Raw genomic sequence first — 25,210 nt, forward strand, 5'->3', positions numbered from 1 at the left:
ATAAGGTTGCTGGATTAAAAAAATCAATATATAAAAAATGAATTGCATTTTTAAATAACAAAAACATATTAGAAAAAAAAATTTTTTAAGTATTATTTATAATAGCAACAAGGCAGAGTACCTAAGAATAAATCTGGAAAACAAATGCGTAAGTCCTTATAGGAAAATTTTAAATTTTTATTGAAAGACCTTAAAGAAAATCTAAATAAAAATTGGATAATAATCTATGATGCTTGTGGATAAAAAGATTTAATGACACAGAAGTGAAAACACAAATGGAATACAAATATATTTTAAACTACTCAATGTTTTTAGTGGTCAGAGAAATGTAACATAAAATCACAATGAAACACCATTACAGAAATTAAGAACTCAGACAACATCAAATGTTGGAAATGATGTGTAACAATGGAAACTGTCATATAGTTCCAGTGGGAATGTAAATTGGTACAGCGGTTTGGTAGTACATAAAAAAGTTGAACATGCACAGACCATAACCCAGTATTTCCACTCCATAGAATGGAAGCTCTTGTACATGTACTCAGGAGACATTGTACAAGGATGATCATAGTAACATTGTTTGTAACTATGTTACAAAGGGATACTTTCAACAACAACAACAACAACAACAACAAAAAAACAGAAATAACCTAAATGTTCATCAACAGTAGAATGGCTACATAAAGAATAGTATATTACACACTGTACCATGGTGAAAATGAATGAACTACTCTTAAATGTATCACCATGGAGAAGTCAGAAAAACAACCTTGAGAAAAAAAGAAAAGAGAAAGCAAGTTAAATAAGAATATAAATAATTTATGTAAAATATAAAAAACAGGCAAAACTAAATGACATATTGTTTAGTGATACATACATATGCTAATATTATGATGAAAAATAAGAGAACAAGGAACACAAAATTCTGGTTGGGGTTACACCTGTGAGGGCGGAAGGGGTGTGGGCATATAAGGGGTTTCTAAGGCACTGGTTATGCTTTATTTTATAAGCCGAATTGTTCATTTTATTCTTTTTTTTTTTTTTTTTTTTGACACAGGGTCCTGCTCTGTTGCCCAGGTGCCACAATCACAGCTCACTGCAGCCTTGACCTCCCAGGCTCAAGCAATCCTTCCACCTTAGCCTCCAAATAGCTGGGACTACAGGCACATGCCACCACATCCAGCTAATTTTTAAAAATTTTTGTAGAGGCAGGGTCTCATTATGTTACCCAGGCTGGTCTTAAACTCTTGGGCTCAAGCAATCCTCCATCATCAGACTCCTAAAGTCCTGGGATTACAGGCATAAGCCACCACACCTGGCCTTGTTTTATCCTTTACGCTACTCATTTACACTGTATTTTCTCTTCTGTAGATATGAAATATTTCACAACAAAATATCTCTTCAAAGCAAAAAAACAACCGAGATTGTTAATTATTGAGATACTTTAGCTGATATGATTGAGATAAGAGCTCAGTTCTATAAAAGAATTCACTCCCCAATGAACCGGGTGGCCCCATTGCTCTTTATTTCTGAATAATTAAAATCTTTGGATTTTTTGAACCTGTGATGAGGGCTTGGGTGCAGGTAGTGAACTTTTGGGCTGATCACAGGAAGCAGGATTGTGATACAGTAAAGCAGACTGAGAGGGAAGGAGAAAAGTCAATAAATTATGTATTATTTAGGTTGTTTCTGTAGACAGCAGGGGCTCAATTCCACCAAAACCTCTGAGAAGCACAAAGAATGTCTCCTGAATTTGTGTTGAAGGACAGGAGACTGTGCAATGACTGACTTTAGCCCCCACCGGTTGAGAGTTGCTCCCAGGGGTATTAACTGACCGACACTTCTGGGCTATGCTTGCACTTGGACTAGGTACAAGGCTCCCAAGGAAACCTAGAGGCAGAAGAGGAATTGTGCATACAATGATACAGGAAGTAGATCCTACCAGCACACATGGAACTGTCTACCACAGCTGCAGCTGCAACCAGAGGTAGGCCAAGGGTGCACCAAAGGATCTGCCACAACCAGCATGACAGAGCCAGGCATCACATTTGAAAAGCATACTCACAACACACAGGTTGCTTGTTTTACATTTCAAAATTGCTAAGAGAGTAAATTTCAAATGTCTCACCACAAAAAAAATGTTAAATATTTGAGGTGATGGATAAGTTAACTAGCTTGATTTAATTATATCATATTGTATTAATAAATCATAACATCACTTTGGACCTCAAAAGTTCATACAATTATAAATTGTCAATTTACAATCAAAAAATTTTAAAAATCATTTGTGCAAATTCACACCCTTGGAGATAAAAGTGGCAATGAAAAAAAAATGTTTAATTATTCACCAGAACTATCAGAACTTATTTTTCCCACTCTTTTTTTTTTTTTTTTTTTGAGACAGAGTTTTGCTCTTGTCTCCCAGGCTGGAGTGCAATGGCACGATCTTGCCTCACTGCAACCTCCGCCTCCCAGGTTCAAGCAATTCTCCTGCCTCAGCCTCCCCAGTAGCTGGAATTACAGGTGCGTGTCACCACGCCCGGCTGATTTTTGTATTTTTAGTAGAGATGGGGTTTCACCATGTTGGCCAGGCTGGTCTCGAACTCCTGACCTCAGATGATCTGCCCACCTTGGCCTCCCAAAGTGCTGGGATTACAGGCATGAGGCACCATGCCTGGCCTCCCACTCATCTTTTAAGATGCCGCTCAGGTTCTACATCTTCCAGAAACCTTCTCTGGCTCCCCCTGGCTGGATTAGATGTCGCACTTCAATGCCTCCATAACTCTTTGTGCACTTCTTTGCCACTGTACTTATCTGATTGCATTTTAACTAGCAATATATTTATCTATCTCTTCCACCAGACTGTTTTAGTCATCTTGGAATGCTATGTTCTCATTTGGCACATAGGAGTTAACTAAATGTTTGTTAAATGGATGAATGAAGGAGTAGTGAGTGAACAACTGATTAAGGAAATAAGAATGTAACGCGAGCCAGGAAATAGTAGGAGGAGGCAAAAATAGGTAGAAACGAAGGAATAAAGCACAGGAAATTCATCTGAAATTAGATTTTCGTCATTTTAATATATTTTTCTGAGTTACCAATATGCTTTCAATGCATCTTACTTGAATATTTTTTTTCCTACTTTTTTTCAGAGCACCACTGAAGGAAGGCATAGCAGGTGATATCCACTGGGACAAATACATATTACCTCCATTCTTCCTTGAGGTTTGAAGAGATAGGCATGGGGTAAGACAGATGGAGATCAACATATCATTTTGATTAATTGTAAAGCAGCTATTGGAAAATGCCACTTATGTCTGGGAAAAATACTACATCCCAGAATTAGACTGACATTCCCACTCAGGTGTGGACCACTGCTGGCGATCTGTGTGAGGTCTGGTCCTATAACACTGGCTTAGAAACAAGGGTGCTTCCTGTGGGCAGCTGGTCCCAAGAGGAAGAGAGGAGGAAGCATGGGGCTCCCAAATTCAGCAGGTAGGTCACTCCCTTCCCTAGGGTAGAGTGTGTGGATGCAGAGGGGTCAGGAGAGTTATACTAACTGATGACCCTTCACACAGAAGAAAACCCCAGAAGTAGGGAATAAATATTACTGTGAAAGATACTCATTTTATGATTAAGACAAAACAAGTTACTCCCACCATGATGTATTTATTTTTACAGAAAGGAGAAGTCAGCATGTAGAGTAATTTTTACAGTAAGCAGGTTCAAGTTCAACAGTAGGAGACAGAGGCCAGAAGTTAAAGAAACAATATATGTTCACTTTCACACTAGAGAAACGATCTAAATATATAATTTAACACTTTTAACATTTTTTAAATAAAATAAACTTTTTTGGAGGAATAATTATCACATGGTACAAATTTCGAAAGGTATAGTGTAAACAGTGAAAAGTCTCTCTTCTATCCTGACAACTACTTTCTAAAGTTATTTTTCTAATTATATATTATCAGAGATATGTTTTATTTCATTTACCTTTTCCTCTTGATTTGATGAGTTCAAGGTCCTCAATTTACAAATGAATTTTTGGAGCATAATCTGCTTGCAAGTCATTTGGAATTCAGACTGCATGGCAAATTTCTATTTTGGGTTTCTTAAGGTAGTTCACTAACGGTACCCCTAGGCGTTGGAGGACACAGCACTCATGGGTCCTACAGCTCTAGCTTTGTTCTGAAGTACTAGGTTAGGGGGGGCAGTGACTATTGTGCACATAAGTATCTTTAACTTATAGAGACAATCTATTAAAAAGTTGAAAATCTGTTTAATTACATACAATGGTACCTTCTCTACCTCTTGGTTGCAAATGATACAACTTGAAAAGGAAATATTTTTCACAGTCATTTTTTACTTCAAAGAAGTATGAATATTTCTTTTATAGTATGTTTCAAAACTAATTCACCATCATGATATGTGACAAATATTTTGGCTGGGAAAACCAGAGTAGGGATATTTTAAAGATTCTTATCCCAGAAATTGAGACAGCCACCTATCAAGTAATTAAGCCAAATATTTTCTTTTCTCACTCACTCAATTTACTGACCAGATAATGTTAGGGCAAGGAGTATGCTTGGAGAGGAGTCAGACAGTCTTGAGGGATAAAGCAGATGTGGAAATGAGCAAGGTTCATGGAGTGATACAAAGAAGGAAGTAGTAAATTCTACCCGGAGCTGGGGATGAGGGTTGGAGAGAGGAGGGCACTCAAGAGGCCTCAGTGAGTGTGACCCTTGAAAGGAGACCTCCTTCTATAGTTCCTACAAAAAGCATAGGCACAGAGCAATGAAACAACATGCTGTTCCAGGGAACCGCAACTAGACGGGGCTTTTCTGGCATAAGGAATATGGGGTGGAGTGTGGCAAGAGGTGAAGGTCTGGAGGCTTCTGACCTTCCAGGATTCCTGTGGATGCCTTACATCTTAGCCCATCCATCACAATCCTCTGAAAAACTAAAACAATTATTATTCTTTCTTCTATTACTAATTAGTTTTGTTTTAAGCATATCAACTTATTGTTAATCATTCATACAGGATGTTATAAAAGGAAAAGTCAAAGCTGTTCTGGCCACTTCTATATCTAACCACCTAGTCCTACTCAGCTGTAGAATATGTTACAAAAATTCACAGAAATGCTTATAGGTATCAAGCATTATTTCTTCTGTCTGCTTATTATGTATTTATATAAGACTATTGACTTATTTATATAAGACTATTGACTTATTTATATTAATTTTGTATGCTATCTCTTTACCAAATTCTCTTATTATTTGTATTAATTTCTCCATTTACTTTTGTTTTCTTTTTTCTCTCTTTTGAGACAAGGTCTTGCTCTATAACCCAGGCTGGAGTGCTGTGATGCAATCACTGCTCACTGCAGCCTCAACCTCCAGAGCTCAAGTAATCCTTCCACCTCAGCCTCCTGACTAGCTCAGACAACAGGCAAGCTAATTTAAAAATTTTTTTGCTCTGGCTGGTCTTGAACTCCTGGGCTTAAGTGATCCCACCTCATCTCCCAAAGTGCTAGGATTACAAGAAATGTGGGCCACTGAGCCAGGCCTATTTTTTGTTTCCTAGATACGTAATCACATCATCTGGAAAGAGATAGTTTTTTACTTTCCTTCCGATTCTTGTGTAATTAAATGCTTTCTCCCAGCCAGGGCAACATGGCAAAACCTCATCTACAACAACAACAACAACAACAAAAATAGTCAGGCTTGATGGTACAACTGATGTCCCAGCTACATGGGAGGCTGACGTGGGAGGATTACCTGAGCCAGGGCAGTGAGCCATGATTGCACCACTGCTCTCCAGCCTGGGTGACAAAGCAAGAGCTTGTCTCAAAAAAAAAAAAAAAAAAAAGCTTTCTCTTATATAATTGTATTGGCTAATCCCTGTTTCCAAGGCTTAATAGTAATGGACATGGTGGTCATCTTTGTCTTCTTACTACTTTTAATAATGTTTCCAGCCAGGTGCGGTGGCTCATGCCTGTAATCCCAGCACTTTGGGAGGCCAAGGCAGGTGGATCACTTGAGGTCAGGAGTTTGAGATTAGCCTGGCCAACATGGCAAAACCCCGTCTCTACTAAAAATACAAAAATTAGCTGGGCGTGATGGTGTGTGCCTGTAATCCTAGCTACTCAGGAAGCTGAGGCAGGAGAATCACTTGAACCCGGGAGGCAGAGGTTGCAGTGAGCCAAGATCGTACCAGCCTGGGCGACAGAGCAAGACTCCATCTCAGAAAAAAAAAACAAAAAGAGAAAGTTTTTCCATTAAGTGGGAAGCTGGCTTTGGCTGAAATAGCCATCAATTTCTATTAATTGAGTATTTTTAACATGAATGCATATTGAATTTTGTTTGCCAAATACCTTTTTGGCATTTATGGCGGCAGCAATCTGATTTTTTTTTCTTAGCTTTATTAATATGATTAATTGTATTAATTGATGCTCTACTAAGGAACCACTCATATTCTTGGAATACATTTTATAATAATACTTATATATTATTATTAAATATTGAAGCAGTGTCATTCTCTGGGGTAAATACCTGAGGTTCGTTATCTCATGCCAAGGGAATTGAGGACGTGAACACACAAGAAGTGAATTTAAGAGCAAAATTTTAATAGGCAAAAGAAAGAGAAAAGAGACTAGATCTCTCTCTTGCAGACCCCTGACTGGATCTTCTAGTTTCGTGGTGAAACACATGAGGTTTTATAGAAGAGCTTGAGGATGTGGTGTCTGATTTACATAGGGCCTGAGAGAGATTGGTTGGACTAGGTGTGACGTTTGCATAGCACATGAGAAAGCTGGCCATATCACCCTAATCTTTTATTATGCAGATGGACTCTCCACATGGCCGGCGCCATGTTGTCTGTTCCTTACTGTACATATGGTTGACAAAGAAAGGGGAAGATGGAGCCTCCATTATTGAACACGCGTGGCCCCCAGGTAGCCTTTTTCTATTGGCACAGCTGCTGGTATTTACCTATGCAAGCTTTTAGCTTGCTTATCTATGCTTGCAGCTTGATTTTTCAGGCTGCTTTTTGTTAGAAAAGAAAGGATTTGGGGGCTGCTTTTTATAAAAAAGAAAACCTTACCGAGGACTTTTTTACTTCACTATCTGCCTAAATAGTTTCTTTTTAACTCCTATATCAGTATGCCATTGGTTCTCTTTGCTAATTTTTAAGATTTTTTACATCTCATAAGTGAGATTAGTTTATGGTTTTCTTAAAATATTTTAGAAATTTTCTTACTTTTCCAGTACTCTCAACTGGATAAAATAGCATTCCAATGATCTCATCTTTTATGGTTTAATAGAATTCCCCTGTGAATCTATCTTTTTAAAATAATGATTCCTCAGTTCTACCCCAGTTCTACAGAATGTGGGGGCCCAGAAATAAAAATATTTTAAAAGTCTTTGCCTGCCACCCCCATCTCAAACCCATCCCTCATCCATAGGCTCTGCATTTTAGAAACACCGTAAGATACGGAAATCTATTTGGTGTTTTTAAGCGACTACAAAGTACACTAAAACTGTAGTGTTCAGGATGGATTAGGGAAGGAGACAAGATTGGGCAAGGAAAGAACATGTAGAAAGCTGTTTGAAGTAATACAAAGTGAGAAATGGTGATATTATGAAACTAAGCTATAGCAGTAGTGATGGACAGGAGAGGCATATGAGAAAGAGATTACAATGACAGAAGCAATAGGTATGGCTACCGATTATATGTTGAAGAATAGAGGAAAATAAAGGACAAAGATGACTCTAGTATATGCACAAAGAGGAAACAATCCAAATGTCCATCAACTAGTAAATAGATAAATAAATGTGGTATAGACATACGATGGAACATTGTTCAGTAACTAAAACGAAGTACTGATGCATGCTACAGCATGAATAAATCTTGAATACATTATGCTAAGTGAAAGAACCCAGTCACAAAAGATCACATGTTGTATGATTCCATTCATATAAAATTTTCAGACTAGGCACTCCATAGCTACAGAAAATAGATTTGTGATTGCCTGGGATTGAGGTAGAGGAGTAAAAAACGGGGAGTGACTGCTGATGGATATGGTGTCTCTTTTTGGGGCATGAAAGAAAATAAATCACTCGGCCAAAGGGAAAAGTCAAGCTGAGACTGCATCAGGCAAACCTGCTCCTGTTTTATTCCTAAATGAGATAGCTACAAAGATAAAAAAGCTATTAGGTTGGTGCGAAAGCAGTTGTGGTTTTTGCTATGTTTAAATGGCAAAAACCTCAATTACTTTTGCCCTAACATAATACATACCTCCCTCACACTTTGCCCACAAGAAAATTCCTTGTGAGACTCAAGATTTTTACCCTAAAACATTTATGTTGTATTTTACCTTGGCAATGTAAATTAGTAGCTAATCTTCACAGGTGCTGGATAAAGGACTGATGTCACGGTCATTCCCCTGCTCACCTGAGACAAATGCAAATCTGATTGCTTCCTCTGCCTTATTGTTTATGTAAAAATCACTGAGCCAGACTAAGGCATAAGTGACTATTCTTCTACCCTTTTGTGTATTCAGTGAAAGGCTAATCAGAGACTCAAAAGAATGCAACTCATTGTCTCTTATTTACCTCTGATCCCTCCTGCCTTTCTGGAGTGAACCAATGTACATGTTACACGTATTAATTGATCTCTTATATCTCCCTAACGTGTATAAAACCAAGCTGTGCCCTGACCCCCTTGGGCACATGTCATTGTAACCGCCCAGTGGGTTCACCTTGCCCACTGCCTGGCCAGAGCCGATTTATCAAGACAGGGGAAATGCAATAGAGAAAGGGTAATTCATGCAGAGCCAGCTGTGCAGGGGATTGGAGTTTTATTATTACTCAAATCAATCTCCCGGTTACGTTAGGTGTCTTTCACTGTCTCAGTCATAATTTTCCGATGGCAGTTTCATCATCAGGGCCTCCAGAGGCTTTATCATGGGCACGTCCTTAAACTTGGCAAAATAAACTTTCTAAATTGATTGAGACCTGTCTCAGATACTTTCTGGGTTCACAGGAGTGGTGAAAATGTTCTAAAATTAGATTGTGATAGTTGCCAATCATGTGAATATACTAAAAACCACTGAATTGTAAACTTTAAAACAAAGGTGAATGGTATGGTATGTGAATAGTAATGTTACATGAATTGTATATCTCATTAAAGCTGTTTGAGACAGAGTTTTGCTCTGTCACCCAGGATGGAGTACAATGGCGCGATCTCGGCTCCCTGCAAACTCACTTCCTGGGTTCAAGTGATTCTCCTGCCTCAGCCTCCTGAATAGCTGGGATTACAGGCACACGCCACCATGCCCAGCTAATTTTTGTATTTTTAGTAGAGATGGGGTTTCACCACATTGGACAGGCTGGTCTTGAACTCCTGACCTCAGGTGATCCACCTGCCTCGGCCTCCCAAAGTGTTGGGATTACAGGTGTGAGCCACCTCGCCTGGCCACTTTTTTTTTTTTTTTTTTTTTGAAGTAAAGAAAGAAGTTTGAAAGAAAGCTACTGAACTCAGCTTTAGAAAGGCTATAAATAGTAACTGGAACTATGGAAGGGGATAAAGTTACAATAGATGAAGACAAGCACAGATAGTTATAGAATCATGGGTACATTCACACTGTAGCACATTATCCTGAAATTCTATATTGAAATAAACTGAGCTCTTAAGTTTTTAATACAAGCTGAAATTTCCCTTTGCTTTTCACTTTCTTGTTAAAAAGATACTTGATTTCTTTATCACAACCAATATTCAATGGATTGTTAATTTTAACAATTTAATTGTCATTCTCACATAGTAAAAGAATAACAAACTTTGTATATATATATAAATGCAACCCATTGTCTCTTATCTACCTATGATCTCTCCTACCTTTCTGGAGTGAACAAATGTACATCTTACACATATTTGTCTCTAAATATATATATATATCTATTTATGTACATAAATATATTGATTGACCTCTCATGTCTTTATATATTATATCATATATATTTATATATGAAGACATGAGAGGTCAATCAATATATTTATATATAAAATATATATATATATTTAGAGACAGAGTCTCATTGTTACCCAGGCTGGAGTGATGACAGCTCACTGTAACCTCAAACTCCTGGACTTAAGTGATCTTCCTGCCTCAACCTGCCAAGTAGCTAGGACTACAGGCGTGTGTCACCATGCTGGCTAATTGTTTAATTTTTTTGTAGAGACCAGCCCAGGCTGGTGTCAAGTTCCTGGCCTTGAACAATCCTCTCGCCTTGGCCTCCCAAAGCCCTGGGATTACAGGCCTGAGCCACCCTGCCTGGCCGTATTTTTAAAACCTTTATCTGGAAATGATGTTAAAAGAGTTACTTTCAAACACCAGTGAGAGGAAAACACTTCTCCTCTATGACTGGCTTCTCTCTGAAGGTTTATGAAAGTTTGACCTATTTGTAGGACATGGGGGTAATTGAATAGGGTGTACATTGAGATGAATGAGTTTAAAATTGTCAGGTTAACCCCAGGCTCACAATGAGTCAAACAATGGAGAATAACTTGTTTCATGGAGCTGAACCTTTTGTTATTTTTGTTGGTTAAAGCTTCAGATTGACTTACATGGAGGCTGCAAGCAGATTCTCTAGCAAATTGGCATCCTGGGGAGAGCCAGGTACTTTGAAAATTTCTAATTAGGAGAAGTTGAAGGTTTTATAAGCCCAGCTGCCAAATTGACTGCCTGACCTTAAAATCCAAACAGAATCTACCTTCCTTTCCTTCCTTCTCCTCCTTAGCCAAGACCTTACCCAGAAATGAATTTTAAAATGCAAACAGGAACTTCTGTGATAAACCAAGTCTAAGAACTAGAAGGAAGCTTATTAGTTATAGTTGAACAGACTCTAATGGCTATTCAAAGTCTGTAAGCATTCACAGCCTTAAGTAATCACACATTTGGCTTCAGTTTCAACTAATCCAGCTAGAGGACAAAAACATCCAGTAAATTATATCGTATCCACAGAATTTTTGTTCCTTAAGCATATTTACTGCATGTATTAGTCTGTTCTCACACTGCTATAAAGAACTACCTGAGACTGGGTAATTTATGAAGAAAAGAGGTTTAATTGACTCACAGTTCTGCAGGCTTAACAGGAAGCATGATTAGGAGGCCTCAGGAAACTTACAACCATGTTGGAAGGTAAAGGAGAAGCAAACATCTTCCTCACATGGTGGCAGGAGAGAGAGGAAGCAAAGGCAGAAGTGCCACACACTTTTAAACCGTCAGATCTCGTGAGAACTCACTACCATGAGACCAGCATGGGGGAAATCCACCCCCATGATCCAATCACTTCCCACCAGGTGCCTCCCATAACACTGGGGATTACAACTCAACACGAGATTTGGGTGTGGACACAGAGCCAAACTTATCACTAAATTTTTAGAAACAAGATAATTTTGGTATGGAGTTATAGATCCTATGGAAAAATCTAGTCAAGACCACAATGAATATGACTTAATTTTATAAATGATGTTTATACTCCTGCCAAGAAAAAAAAAAGCCAAGTAGATCATTGATTTCATACAAGTTATTTTACCAATTGTGGTTTAGAAAATATTTCTAATCCAATTGTCACCTGTCTTTACCTGTAGAAACAAATGTGGTCACACACTTTACCTGTAGAAACAAATTTAGGTCACACATTGTATAAATTATAATGGGATTCAAATTTTATTTTCTTTAAACAGTAGCTATTTTTCTTCAAAATGGTCCTGGTTATTTCTGGGAGTCCCTGAACATATGCTTTCCTCATATTCACAAACCAATCTATCAGCTTTAATCACTACTAGAATCATCCACCCACTTAATAGGTACTGAGTGCATACTATGTGAGAGGATACGACAGAGTCCTACAGAAATCTCTGTCCTGGCCCTCTTGGAGCATCCCTAGTATTTTTCATTGTCTGCTCCAGTTCTCATCTGTCAACATGAAGTCCTGGCAAGTAGCTGGAAGAAATTTTTATCACTGCCTTAACTGAGGAAGTCCACTGTGAAACATTTGACCAAGAATGTGCTGAGAATACTGTCTCCCAATGTCTCCAAAGCCCCCATCACATGTGCCAGAACAATACTGGATTCCATAGGGAGGTGGGAAAAAAATGGCCCTCTCCAACTCTGTGTCACTCTTTGACATCTGGGCCCCAAAGCAAGTCCTGTTCATGAAAAAAAATTTCTGTAGTTCTAGGGGCTCACAACCCACCCAATGGCCTCAGTGTCATGTTATCATCTCCATCATTCTCATCACCCCTCTTCCCTGCCCCAAGCTATTACCAAACAAAAGCACCCAGCCACGTCAATGAGAGAAAATGTATAGTGGGTGCTGGTGGTTGTGTTTATACTAGGAGTGTCTGGATGCCAGCTGAAATGGCCTGTGACATTGTGTAGCATAATTCAAAATTTGGTCAGCAATCCTGCATACACAATGCAACCACTTGAAGGTTTTGCCCAGAGCTATGGCAATAAAGCACATAGCAGCAGTTCAGTGAACTTTCTCCATTCTTCAGCCTGCCCAAAGCACTGGCTGATGTAGCCAGATATTGTTGTCCATGGCTTTAATTATGTAGAAGTAGATATGAATAATAGGGAGCTTGAGGTTGTCTAGAGCTTGGTGTGGTGCTGGCTCAAAATAGCAACTAATTCCTATGTAAGTTGAAAAGAGCTTGGTATGGGTAACCTCTAGAAGATCCCAAGCCAAGTAGAAAATGTGGTCAGCAAAAGGATTCAGCCCTTGAATACTGAGAAATCATGTTGTCACAGAGAACACGTGACAACTTCCACGTGCAAACAAAACATAACAGATACCAGGCCGTTCAGAAACTGTTACTGAGGGACTTGCTCTTGGAAGGCTGAGGATAAATTAAAATAAATCCAACCAACACCAAGTCTGACTTGACACGTAGGTGAGGCAGAAAGCTGAAAAAAAAAAAACAACTTCTAGAATTGGAGTCTTGGAGAATTTTAAATGGTCTCATTCAAAAGTTCCTATTCTATAGTAAAGAAGAGTTCAACATAGGGCTATGATATTTCTAAAACAGGACTTGAATGTGGATCAGACGGCTGAAATTTTGAAATTTCTAGTGTTTTGCTCAGTTTTATTCTTCCCATCATTTAAATGACCTCAAAGGAAATATTTACGATCACTAAAGATTTCTAATGCCCAAGAATAGGTCAATTCTCAGCCCAGGGCTTGACAAATTAGCAATTAATTATTGTTTTTATTTTTAAAATATTTATTTAAAAGGTAATGCATATTTGTTTTAGATAATTTTTTTAAATACAGAAGTAAATACATAAGATCAAAAAGGTCTCTTCCAGCCATGTGTGGTGGTTCACGCCTGTGACTCCAGCATTTTGGGAGGCCGAGGTGCGCGGATCACCTAAAGTCAGGAATTCGAGACCAGCCTGGCCAACATGGTGAAACCCCATCTCTACTAAAAATACAAACATTAGCCAGGCTTGGTGGCGGGCACCTATAATCCCAGTTCCTAGGGAGGCTGATGTAGGAGAATCGCTTGATCCTGGGAGGCGGAGGTTGCAGTGAGCCAAGATTATGCCATTGCACTCCAGCCTGGGCGACAGAATGAGACTTGATCTCAAAAAAAAGTCTCTTCCACTCCTACCCCAATCCCTACTCCCCACAGGTAGCCACCATTACATTTGCAATATATCCTTCTTGTCTTACATCCTGATGCATTTACATCTTCTTTCTAGAATGTGGGTTCATGTTATGTGCAATTTAGCTTTTATCACTAAATAATTTAAATTGGATAGATCCCACTATATTGATGTAACATTATTTATCCAATCCCCTTTTGATGGGCATTTGGATTATTTTCAATTTTTGATTATTAGAGATAGTGCTGCAACTAACATCCTTATACATTTGTATTTACGCATTATGGAAGCATTCGGGGAGCTAAACCCCCAGGGGTTGAATTGCTTGGCCAGATGGTATATGCATTTAGAATTTTGATAAATATTCCCCAAATTACCTCCAAAATGTTGGCACCAGTTTACACTCCCACCAATGACCACTAAGAGAGCCTGTTTCCCTACATGCTCCTCACACTTTGTGTCAAGGCACTGACTAGTTAAATAAAGGAATGTGTCTGTCACTTCAGAAAGACATGGTGATAAAAATCTTGCCTCATTCTCTTATTTTCCTTTATTTTCTCTTTCCTTTTCATAAGTGCCACTTAATCCTAAGGGAAGAAAAAAGAAATACTTGTTTGGTTTTCAGGATGTTCCTCAAAGGTACACGAATTCTGCAAGTTATGAACACCAATCTTATAAGCACCCACACCTTACAAATAAACTGCTCATTTATATGTAAAAATTAACTATCCTGAAAGTGGGAAGATAGTCCCTTTTAGATGCTGGAGATGGAAAAATATACTCATGTCTCCCTTTGACTATTCACTGATTCATGCATTCACGTATGTATGAGTCCACGCATTAGTTCATGCTTGCATCCATGTATTCACTTATCTAAGTCAGATAAGTTCTGGGTACCATGCTAATCATTATGGTTGTGGAGGTGAAATACAGTCTCTGCCTTCGAGAAGATCATAGTGTAACTTCGTGGAAAGACGGAACACGAAACCAACAGTTATAGAGTGAGAAAGTGCTACTTTCAGGTTCGTGCAGAGCTCCTGAGGAGCAACAGGGTAGGATGAGCGCATATGTGAGAGTGGGCTGCAGACAATGCCAGAAATCTGGTTCTGGGAGGGACCAGGCAACTATCACATCTAACCCAGCTGGGGAGGAGGTGAGTAAAAGACCTCAGGACTGGAAACGCTGAAGGGTACTCTTTGGCTAGAAGTTATATGCAGCAGAAAGTTCCATTTTGTAAGTATTGTTTTGTTTTACTCTTAGTTTTTTAATGAAAATTCCTAAGTGAAGAAAATCTCAACCTTGTCTTTGGATAGGATTTTTATCCCATCTATTAAAACTGCCAGAGATTCAGTGCCTCCGTACCTGTGGGTTGGCAGCTGAACTGTTTTACCTTGTTGACATAGAGGAGCCCCATGGAGATGAGGCAATCATGGAAGCTATAAGAAGCCAAGAGAGTGAGAAAAGAGTCAGCTCTAGAATTAACAATTATCTCATTTCTTGGTATTTATCCTAAGTTTGAAATTTATCCTGAGTCAGAGGTGTGGACAAATATTTGTCCACAAACATGTTTACTGACAATGTACATGGGTCAAACTTGGAAACAATGTAAATGTCTGCCCAAAGGAGATAAATATATTATGGTAAGTCCATGAAATGGAATGATATACAGCCATGAAATGGAATAGTCCATGAAACAGAATAATATACGGCTATTAAAATCATATTTTCAAAAATTGGTAAGATAAGAAAATTTTTGTAGTGAAACATTAAGTCAAAAAAGAATGATAGAGTATGAACCTACCTTCATACCGATGATGAATTGTATATATCTGTATCTCTGTATACACATACATGTATACATACAGTTGCATTTACATACAAATACTCACAAATATCTAAGTATATTTTCTGTCAGGGTAAGGTAATTATGCTACATTAAAAACCTGATAATCTCTGCTGCTTACAACAACAAAGCTTATTTCTCCTTTATACTGCCTGTCCATCTTGAGTCATCAGGGTTGCTGTAATTTTCACAGATACTCTGGAATACATAAAGATGACAGACGCTCCATCTCAAGACAAGCTTCCATGATTGCAGAAATGAAGAATGGAGAGCATGGAGACCCACGAGCAGGTTCTTAAAGCTTTGGCCCAGAAGTGACACTCATCAATCCTCCTCATGATTCATTGTCCAAAGGAAGTCACATGGCCTCATCTGTGTTCAACAGGACAGGGAAGGGCACCAAGTATTTGTGAGCAATATTACAGTCTACGACATCTATATAACTAAATATTAAGGAGAGGGAAGTAGGGATGAGAAAGAAACTCACTAAAAGAAGTGATTATCACAGGGTGATGAGCTTACAAATAATTTATGTTTTTTCCATGTACTTCTCAGTATTTCTGATTTTTATAAACAAACATGTATTACTTTTACTGCTTGTTTTCTTTATGTCTCTGAGCGATATGTTAATATAGTCTGTAAATAACTGAAACACTCTAGAAGTATAATGTAAAACAAAATACCCCCTTCATATAATATCACCCAACTCTAATCCCAACCCCCCAGTTCCCACCCCCAGAAGTAATCACTAACTGTAGCTTGGTGTATATACTTCCAGATTGTCTTTGTATATGCATTCACAAACATAAATATGAATATACATGAATTTCTCTTAGGAGAGAAAAAAATAAAAACAGCATGAAAATTAATCAATATGCATACTGCTTTAATAAACTATTTTCTTATAGAGAATGTATAATTCATCCATACCAGTTCAGTGTTCTTAACAGCTCCCACCCAACTCATGAACTCATCTGCAAGCAACCTATGCTGTCCACTTCTCTGTGCATTTCCTTTCCTTCTGGGAGTTTTTTCAGCTTTCTGCGTCTGTCTTACCTGTTCTCCATTGCTGACTTTTCACTTTGGAGTCTCACTTCACATTGTTACCACCTGACCCTGGCTGGGGGCCATGTTTTCCTCTGGCCCAATAACTTCCAGCCAGCACTGCCTGCTCACAGCCCTGGTGCCAGTGTCACGCCCAGCTGCTCACCTACCTGGGAAAGGTGTGTGTGATGGGGGTTGTTGGCTTTACTTGATAAGACTAGGAGCTAACTATTTGGCACCTAAGCTTACTATACTTAAGGGAAGCCTGAAATAATGACTCACATGATGGGGTGTTGGAGTGCATGTGGTTTGAACAAACATATCCAGTATTATGATTTTCATTTGGAAAATAATAAATAAGCCTTCATTTTTGTAAAATTGAAGCTTAGAGACAAATTAGAGTAATATTGTTAACAATAGGGGAAACTGGGTATGGGGTATATGGAAATTATCTGTGACTCTTACAATTTTTCTTTGTCTAAAACTTTTCTAAAGTTAAAAGTTTATTATTAAAAATCTCTAAAGCTTGCAAAATCTTATTGACTGGTGGGGATACTCAGAAGTCACAGGGATTCCCAATCAGGGGTACAGCCTTTGAGATTGTGTGTAGAAAACCCAAATACACAACTTTGATGGCAACCATTACATGGACTAAAAATTCAGAAATAATCAGAAAAGTAACGTGAACTGAAATATATACTGATAGAAGGAAATCCTCAGTGTGAACTAGCAAAGGAATGAAATTTAGATTTAGATGATAGGCTTCTATACTTTATTGTTTATATCCACTTACTTTCAAAAGAGGTATGAAAATTGCTTATAACAAAACTTCATATTCAATGGAATAGTTAACAATATTGGGAAAAGGCAGAATAGCATTTTTCGAAGTATGTTTCATAAAATAGAAAGAGATGTTACATGAAAAATAAAGTCTATGTTCAAATAAACTGGAGAAATGTTTAAATCAAATGAAAACAGTATTTCCTCCTTTCAGAATTTTGCTTCCAATGAACATGGTGAATAAACGAGAGAAGGAGGTGTATGCAATCCTCCCTGACTGCAGCATCCTTTCTGCAATGATGAAAATGTTGTATAAGCTGTTAGCAACATTTGGCTATTGAACATTTAAATCGTAGCTAGCGCAACTGCACAACTGATTATTAAATTTTAATGTAAATTTAAATAACCCCAGTGACTACAGTCAACAATAATTTATAGTACATTTTAAAATAACTAAAAGAGTATAATTGGAATGTTTGTAACACAAAGAGATGATAAACGCTCGAGGCGATGGATGCTTCATTTACCCTGATGTGATTATTATACATTCAATTGTATGCCTGTATCAAGATATCTCTTGTACCCCATAAGTATATACACCTACTATGTACCCATCAAAAGTAAAAGTTAAAAATAAACAAATACATAACCACATGTGGCTAGTTTAAATTATCCAGTATGTTTGGATAGCACAGAATGAGAGCACCCCAAGGGCCAGACTTTCAAAGAACACACTCTGGGAAGCATTTATATAGAGCAGCTGTTCTCAAACTTTTTGTTCCCAGGATTCTTTGACGCTCTTAAAAAATAATTGAGGATCCCAAAGAACTTTTGTTTATGTAGGTTATATTTATCAATATTTATGATATTAGAAATTAAAACTGAGACATTTTAAAAAATTCATTAATTCATTAAAAAATACCGTGAGCTGTTTTCCTTGAAGTGACAGGCTCACTTCATTTATTTTCAGGAAAATACCTGCCAGATACCCTAGTCTGAGTAACCATCCTTCATCTTATCGTTGTGTTTCAAGTGAAAAGGTGTTCCGTGAAAAAACAGCCAATTCAGCTAGCAGCTCCAGCAATCGCACGGTGCTGGAACCATTGTACTTCAGTATGCAGCACAGGGCTTTATGTGTGCTTTCATTTCTTCAAGGACTGAGGTTTAATAAAATTGATCATTTTTACTGCATCTTTTTTTTCCCTGCAAGTATGTGACAGTGTAGAATACAATGATAGCCAGTACAGTTCCAGTACACTGACATTTGTGCCAAGGTACCAGCAGATTTACCCACTATAAAACTTGCTTTGGCACCATCAGTGAAAAAGGCAATTCCTCTTAGAATTATAATGAAAATAGGTTCTAACTTGTGAACCCTTTCAAAGGATCTCTGGGACACAAGGGAAGGTGTGCAGTCTACCTTTTGAGAAAAGCTAATATAGAAAGAGTGTGGGGGCTGGGGGAGGGGATAAGGACAAGGAGGCAATAAATTCCAGGAACCTGGGCCTTTAATGAGTTTGATAAGAAAACTGGTGAGAGTTCAAACTGTTTATTACACACACTTACCTTAGGGAGACATGGAAAAGTTTAAATATAATCGATCTTTGGAAGTGAGTAGTTGTAGCAAACAAAATGGGGGTACCAGTCATATCCCCTGAAATGTGACTAATTATAATAGTTACCCATTTAAGAACAACTTAATAGTATAAACTAATACAAATTAGCTAATATGGTTCCCAGGGCTAATTCTTTACAGATGAAATAAACTGGAAAATGAAATGAGAGAGAATGTCATTTTCACTAGTATTGGTCTGTAAAGTGTGTACTTTACGGATAGTATTGGTCTGTAAAGTGTGGTACTTTAATTTTCTGTGGCTCAGAAGCCATTTCAAAATATGATCAAATTCCTTTCCACATTCATTCTTGAGTTTCCACTTCCTGACTTTCTTCCTGTCTTATAATTCAGGAGTTATAACTCCAGGATTTATTTTCCCTCCCACATTAGTGGACTTCAAATCCATTAGGCACCTCTCTTTGTCTCCACACCACACCTGGTTTCTCCTCTTCCGTTCAATGTGATCTCAGAGGCTCACGTTTTGAATGGTTTTCCTACCCTTATGTCCATCTTATCTCCTTTCGATTTTATCCAGCAGGCAGTACACTATAACATAATATGTAATGGGAAGTGGGAAGCAAAGGTAATTTAATCAGAGGCTGGTTTTGCCTATCTTTGACTCCCCCTTCACTACAGGGCAAAGTTCTCTTGCTACTTAGTTACACAGTTACTTGTTATAGCATCCAGAGATTTTTAATTAAAAAGGCTTTACTTGGGGCATTACCAATGATAGGAACACAATTTAACAATGAAAGAAATCATTTGTGTTCGTATAACACTTACCCTGAAAGAATTTCAAAGTGCTCTAGAAATATTACCCAGTTCTAATTTCCATAGCCAACACCCTTGCCTTCTGTTTTCTAAGGCAAAGAGGAATTTCCAGTATCTTGTTCCCAGTTGGAAAATAAAGGGTGCATGCTTCCCAATCACAGACAGGCAAGGCGAATCCGGTTACTCCCTTTCCCTTCCCCAACCGCAGCTCCTGCAGAGTGTAACCCTTTGCGTTCTGTGGCTGGGATAAAGCGCATTCTGATTCATAATTGGTCCCTCAGGGCGCCTGTTTTGCAGCCAACTGATGTTCTTGGATCTTGAAGGGTTAACAGCCTGAGTTGCCATTTAAAAAAAGAAAAGAAAAGAAAAAGTGTGCAATTATGTTAATTGTTGCATTTTTCTGTAAAAAAGAAAGTGCAATTATGTTAATGTTCTCAAAATGGGGGATGGGGAATGCTCAAGTAAGGAAAATATTTGCAGAAATATGATACCAATGCAAACCGGTACAAACCAGTTCTTTAAAAAACTGAGTATACAAATAACCGTATGCAATAAACAATGTAGGACTCAATTTCATACAATGGCAACAAAAGCTGATCCTACATTAGGAAAGAAACTCAACTGATAGAAATGCTGTCATTAAGAATCTGAAAAACAATTCTCACAGGTTTATGCTATCTTCTCGATATAGTTTGGATATTTGTCCTTGCCCATATCTCATGCTGAATTAGGAGGTGGGGTGGGAGGTGTCTGGGTCATTGGGGTGGATCCCTCATGGCTTGGCGCTCTCTCTCTCTCTCTCACTTGCTCTTGCTCTGGCCATGTGACATGCCTGCTCTCCTTTTGCCTTCCACCGTAACTGCAAGCTTCCTGAGGCTTCCCTAGAAGCTGAGCAGAGGCCAGCACCACGCTTCCTGTAAAGCCTGCAGAACCATGAGCCAAATAAATCTCTTTTCTTTATAAATTACCCAGCCTCAGATATTTCATTATAGCAATGCAAGAACGGCCTAATACACTTCTATATCAAGTCCATAGCAACTTAAAAGATTTATTTCAAGAGGAAAATTAACTGTGAATTATCAGAAGAGACCAAATGTGGAAATGGAATTGGTTGACAGAAAATACTAGATTTCCTCAAGGATGTTACTGAAATTGGCTCCAGGAATAGTTCCACAAAGGGCCACTGGTAGGGAGAGTGCACCAAGGAGTTTATGTCTTACTGCACAGATAAATTTCACAGCATCATCGTCATCTTTATTTATTTATTTAACCACAAGTTTGTGACAGTGTATAATACAGTGACTACCAGTATGGTTCCAGGATACTGACATGATTTGTGCCAGTTTTGCCCATTACAATACTTGCCTTGAACAGTCTGGACTGCCCTGCCTAGTGGGAGGAGGAGGATCAGAAAGAAGGATAATGCACAGCCTGACCCAGTGTTTTTAAACAGCTAAATGTGCCCCAGTAGAAGACACATTCTGAAGAATTTCCTCTTCTCAGCTCTCTGAACATACCTTATTTATTTGGGACTTGTACATGGACATCATCCTTTGGACTCTCCTGGTCACTGATCTCACAGCTCGTTCTACTCTTAAGCCTTTGCCTTGTCTTTCTCTTGGCTGTCACATTAGTAGCTATCATCTTAACTACTGCCACAGTTTCATCACTTTTACTATTGTCTTTCCATCTTGAGCTTTCACCCAGGCCCCCCTGTCTATATTCAATCTGTAGGCAGTCCTCTCACCTGCTGGCCTGGCTTCAAGGACTGTTAGTGCTTAAATATTCAGCAAAGTGACATCACCTGGAAATGTTGGTTAATACTGATTTTGAAACCTGGGAATTTTCTCAGAAGGAACCGGATACAACTTATTTATGCACATGTGCCACTCATACATTCACTTATTGAATCATTCAGGCACTGTGTTAGGTACTGAAGAAATACGTGTGGAGTAGAAAGGGAGGCAACAGATACATGTAACCTAAATAAAACCTAGGACCCACATGGCTTAGTCTCTTTGTGGGAAGCCCAGTTTAATTTCCAAATGCTGATTTAAAATATACTTCAATATTTATTTAGCTTCTCAAAGAATATTTAAGGAGTCTCAATTCAATTTGCCATATTTAGAGACTTTGCTTACCAAGAGGTTCTCATGTGCTAATCTTCCCAAACTCTTTCCCACCTGGTGGCAAGACCCTTTCTGAGTTCTCCATTTGTTCATAGATTTGGCTGCTTTCACTAGACCCTTGCATTTTTCTTCTTCATTTTCATTCCTGTTTTTATACCACTTTTTATTCTCCCACTCCAGAAAAAAAAAATCCAGAAATTGACAAACTGTCCTTTGGTATGTGGCAGGAAGGAGGTAGAGGATAAGGAGCATTGGAACAGAACATTTTATCTCCATCACACAGATGTAATCACATAATTACAACAGAAAGTGATATACCAGCTACGTTGCTGGTGGCATCTACAGTGCTAGTGATATACCATCTACATGGCTAATGGTAGATTTAATCAAATGACAGAATCGTGGGCAATTTTAGTTCTGAATTTATGTTGGTTGTTTTTGCAATAAATATTTATTTTAAGACATTGGAATGCATAAATAAGGATTGGGAGGTAAATCATTCTATTTAATGCTACGTTAATAGTGTTCAGAACCAGCTCTAAGCTCCATAGCTGAGTAATGAAGAAAATTTGGAGGTGCTCCAATAAGAACCATCAAAATATTAAGAATTTAAGACTATGTCATTTTAGGAGCAATAAAAGGACCTGAACTTAGCTTAAAGGTTTCTTCAACTGTAAAACATAGAGATTTGACTCAGTAATTTTAAGGTCCCCCTAATAAGGACTTTAAAATTTTAAAGTGGAGATAGGGGGACTTTAAAATCAGTCTTGTGTTAACTCTACATTTACTACATATTTTTCAGATAACTTTCCATGATCCTAAGTTTGTCATGCTGCAGTTAAAGCCCGTTTACTGTCTTGCTTAGAGGAGAATGGGCACATCTCCTTAACCTCTTCTGTCTGGAAGAAATTCTTCTTATGGTGGAAGGACTAAGATGCCGTCAGCCTTCAACCATGGTTATTCCTCAGCAACTTCATATGCCGAGTTCGCTGTTTCAGATGCTGTGGGTGGTTGGCAGTTTCTCTGTTGACTAACGGATCTAGTCTCAGAACAAAAAAAATGTTGGAGCTGGAAGGATATGAGAAATTACTGAGTCAAATCTCCATGTTTTACAGTTGAAGAAATCTTTAAGCTGTTTAAGTTCAGTTCCTTTTACTCTTCCTAAAAGGATGTATTCTTAAATTCTTAATATTTTGATGGCTTTTATTGGAGTATCTCCAGGTTTTCTTCATTATTCTTTAGCTATGGAGCTTAGAGCTGGTTCTACCGAACGGTATTAACATAGCATTAAGTAGAATGATTGACTTACCCACTCCCCCAATCCTTATTTATGCATTCCAGTCTCTTAAAAAAATCTTTATTGCAAAAACAACCAGCATAAATTCAGAACAAAAATTGCTTAAGATTCTGTCACTTGATTAAATCCATATTTCTTTTTGAGACATGGTCTCACTCTGTTGCCCAGGCTGGAGTGCAGTGGTGTGATCAGGGCTCACTGTAGCCTCTACCTCCTGGTCTCAAGTGGTCCTCTTACCTCAGCCTCCTGGGTAGCTGGGACTACAGGCACATGCCACCACGCCTGGCTAATTTTTTGTATTCTTTGTAGAGACGGGGTTTTGCCATGTTGCTCACACTGGTCTCAAATGCCTGGGCTCAAGTGATCCTCCCGCCTCGGCCTCCCAAAGTCCTAGAATTACAGGCATAAGCCACCATGACTGGCCAATATTTTAATTTTTTCTATGTTATCTTATAGCCCTTGTCCATAGGCATATTCAATGTTTGCATATTTTTTGCATATAAACCAATTTTAATTCTACATTTTTTATTTTCACTTAACATTATGTCATGCACATCTTCCCTTTAACTCCAACTTTACCATTCCTTAAACTTTCCTCCTGTAACATTATAGAGTAAGTCCTGACATAACTTTGCTTGTGATCATATAAAATGACACCTGTAAACAATATGTGAACTTTTCATTGATATCATTTGAGATTATAACCATAAACATTTAACTGCAACTTGCTTTTTCAAACTATACTTGATATTTCTTAACCACATTTATTATTACTTTTATTATTATTATTTGTTTGAGACGAGTCTCAGTCTCTCGCCCAGGCTGGAGTACAGTGGTGCGATCTCGGCTCACTGCAACCTTTCCCTGCTGGATTCAAGTGATTCTCGTGGCTTAGTCTCCTGAGTAGCTGGGAGTACAGGCGTGTGCCACCATGCCCCACATTAATTATTTTTAATAGCTGCATTTTTTTTCATAGTAGGGATATACTAGAATTACATTCTAATTTTCTTGAGTTTTTTCTACTACCAAAAAATGCAATAAACATTTTGGCATGCGTGTCTCTACTTTTCTGAAGGAGTAATATTTAACTCGCACATACCAGAAGAGAGTACTGGCTAGCAGTAAAACTCTTAGACCTGGGCCCCCTGCTAGAAGACAATTGCCCTGGCCCTCCTCTAGTTCGGTCTCTCCCCATGGGGCAAGGAGTCTGTGGGCCAAAGGGGATGCATCCAATTGTAGCCTATGACCCCCTTTTTGACTAGTTTTATACCCAAGATGATGAAATTGCCTACTCAGAGGTCCTGAGCCCACTCACAGGCTTGCATGGGTCTCTATCCCAGCTCTGTCCTCTTGAGGGAAGCCTGCGCCGGCATGAGAATCAGCCGGAAGTAGCTGATTCTCATGCCTCAGCCACCTGAGTAGCTGGGACTACAAGCGTGTGCCACCACGCCCGGTTAATTTTTGTATTTTTAGTAGAGACAGGGTTTCCTTATGTTGGCCAGGCTGGTCTCGAACTCCTGGCCTCATGTGACCCACCCACCTCGTCCCCCCAAAGTGCTGGGATTATAGGTGTTAGCTACCATGCCTGGCCAGGGCAATAATTTTAAATTTGAATAGTTCTTGCAGGTTGTCATGAAGGGATGTTTGTCAAAATATGGTGATAGAACATATTTGATTTAACAGATTTTTAGCTTGAATTTACAACAAAGTTTAAGCATATAACATCTGATATGCAAGTCTATATTTGTAGCCTGCCCAGGGCTTGAGAATGTTAGGGGCAGGCCTACTAGTCGGTGTCTCTTTTGATTAGTATTTTTTGCTGATTGGTAGGTATCTGTGTCATACTAGTTGTCATACTAGTTGTTAAATATTTTAAATATCACCTTGCTTATTTCTCTTTCTCCAGCATAGATTCCCTAAAGTACGAGTGCTTGTTGAAAGGGTATGTACAATTCTAATGTTAATGGATATTGAAATCTTAACAGATTTTATCATTCACATTTAGCATCCCTGAAATTGGGACGCATCTTATAATCAAAGAGCAGAAAGCATTGTGTC

General features: G+C 38.4%; 1 protein-coding gene and 1 long non-coding RNA gene across 3 annotated transcripts in view; one reads left to right on the top strand and one right to left on the bottom strand.

The window, feature by feature from the left end:
* Positions 1-11,248, bottom strand: part of PGAP1 (post-GPI attachment to proteins inositol deacylase 1) — a 120,198-nt gene extending 108,950 nt beyond the window's left edge. Inside the window, exon 1 of one of the 2 annotated variants that reach the window (XM_063644856.1) lies at positions 11,134-11,248. The gene's annotated coding sequence lies outside the window, so the exon portion shown is untranslated. The remainder of the gene's footprint in view (positions 1-11,133) is intronic. The other variant, XM_063644854.1, reaches the window with a different exon arrangement.
* Positions 1,868-17,607, top strand: LOC129488224 (uncharacterized). The gene is made up of 3 exons (XR_008659622.2): positions 1,868-1,987; positions 3,153-3,246; positions 15,710-17,607. It is a non-coding gene; the product is annotated as an uncharacterized lncRNA (long non-coding RNA).
* Positions 17,608-25,210: the final 7,603 nt, after the last annotated feature.

The sequence above is a fragment of the Symphalangus syndactylus genome, chromosome 8, assembly GCF_028878055.3.
Source record: "Symphalangus syndactylus isolate Jambi chromosome 8, NHGRI_mSymSyn1-v2.1_pri, whole genome shotgun sequence".
NCBI lineage: Eukaryota > Metazoa > Chordata > Mammalia > Primates > Hylobatidae > Symphalangus > Symphalangus syndactylus.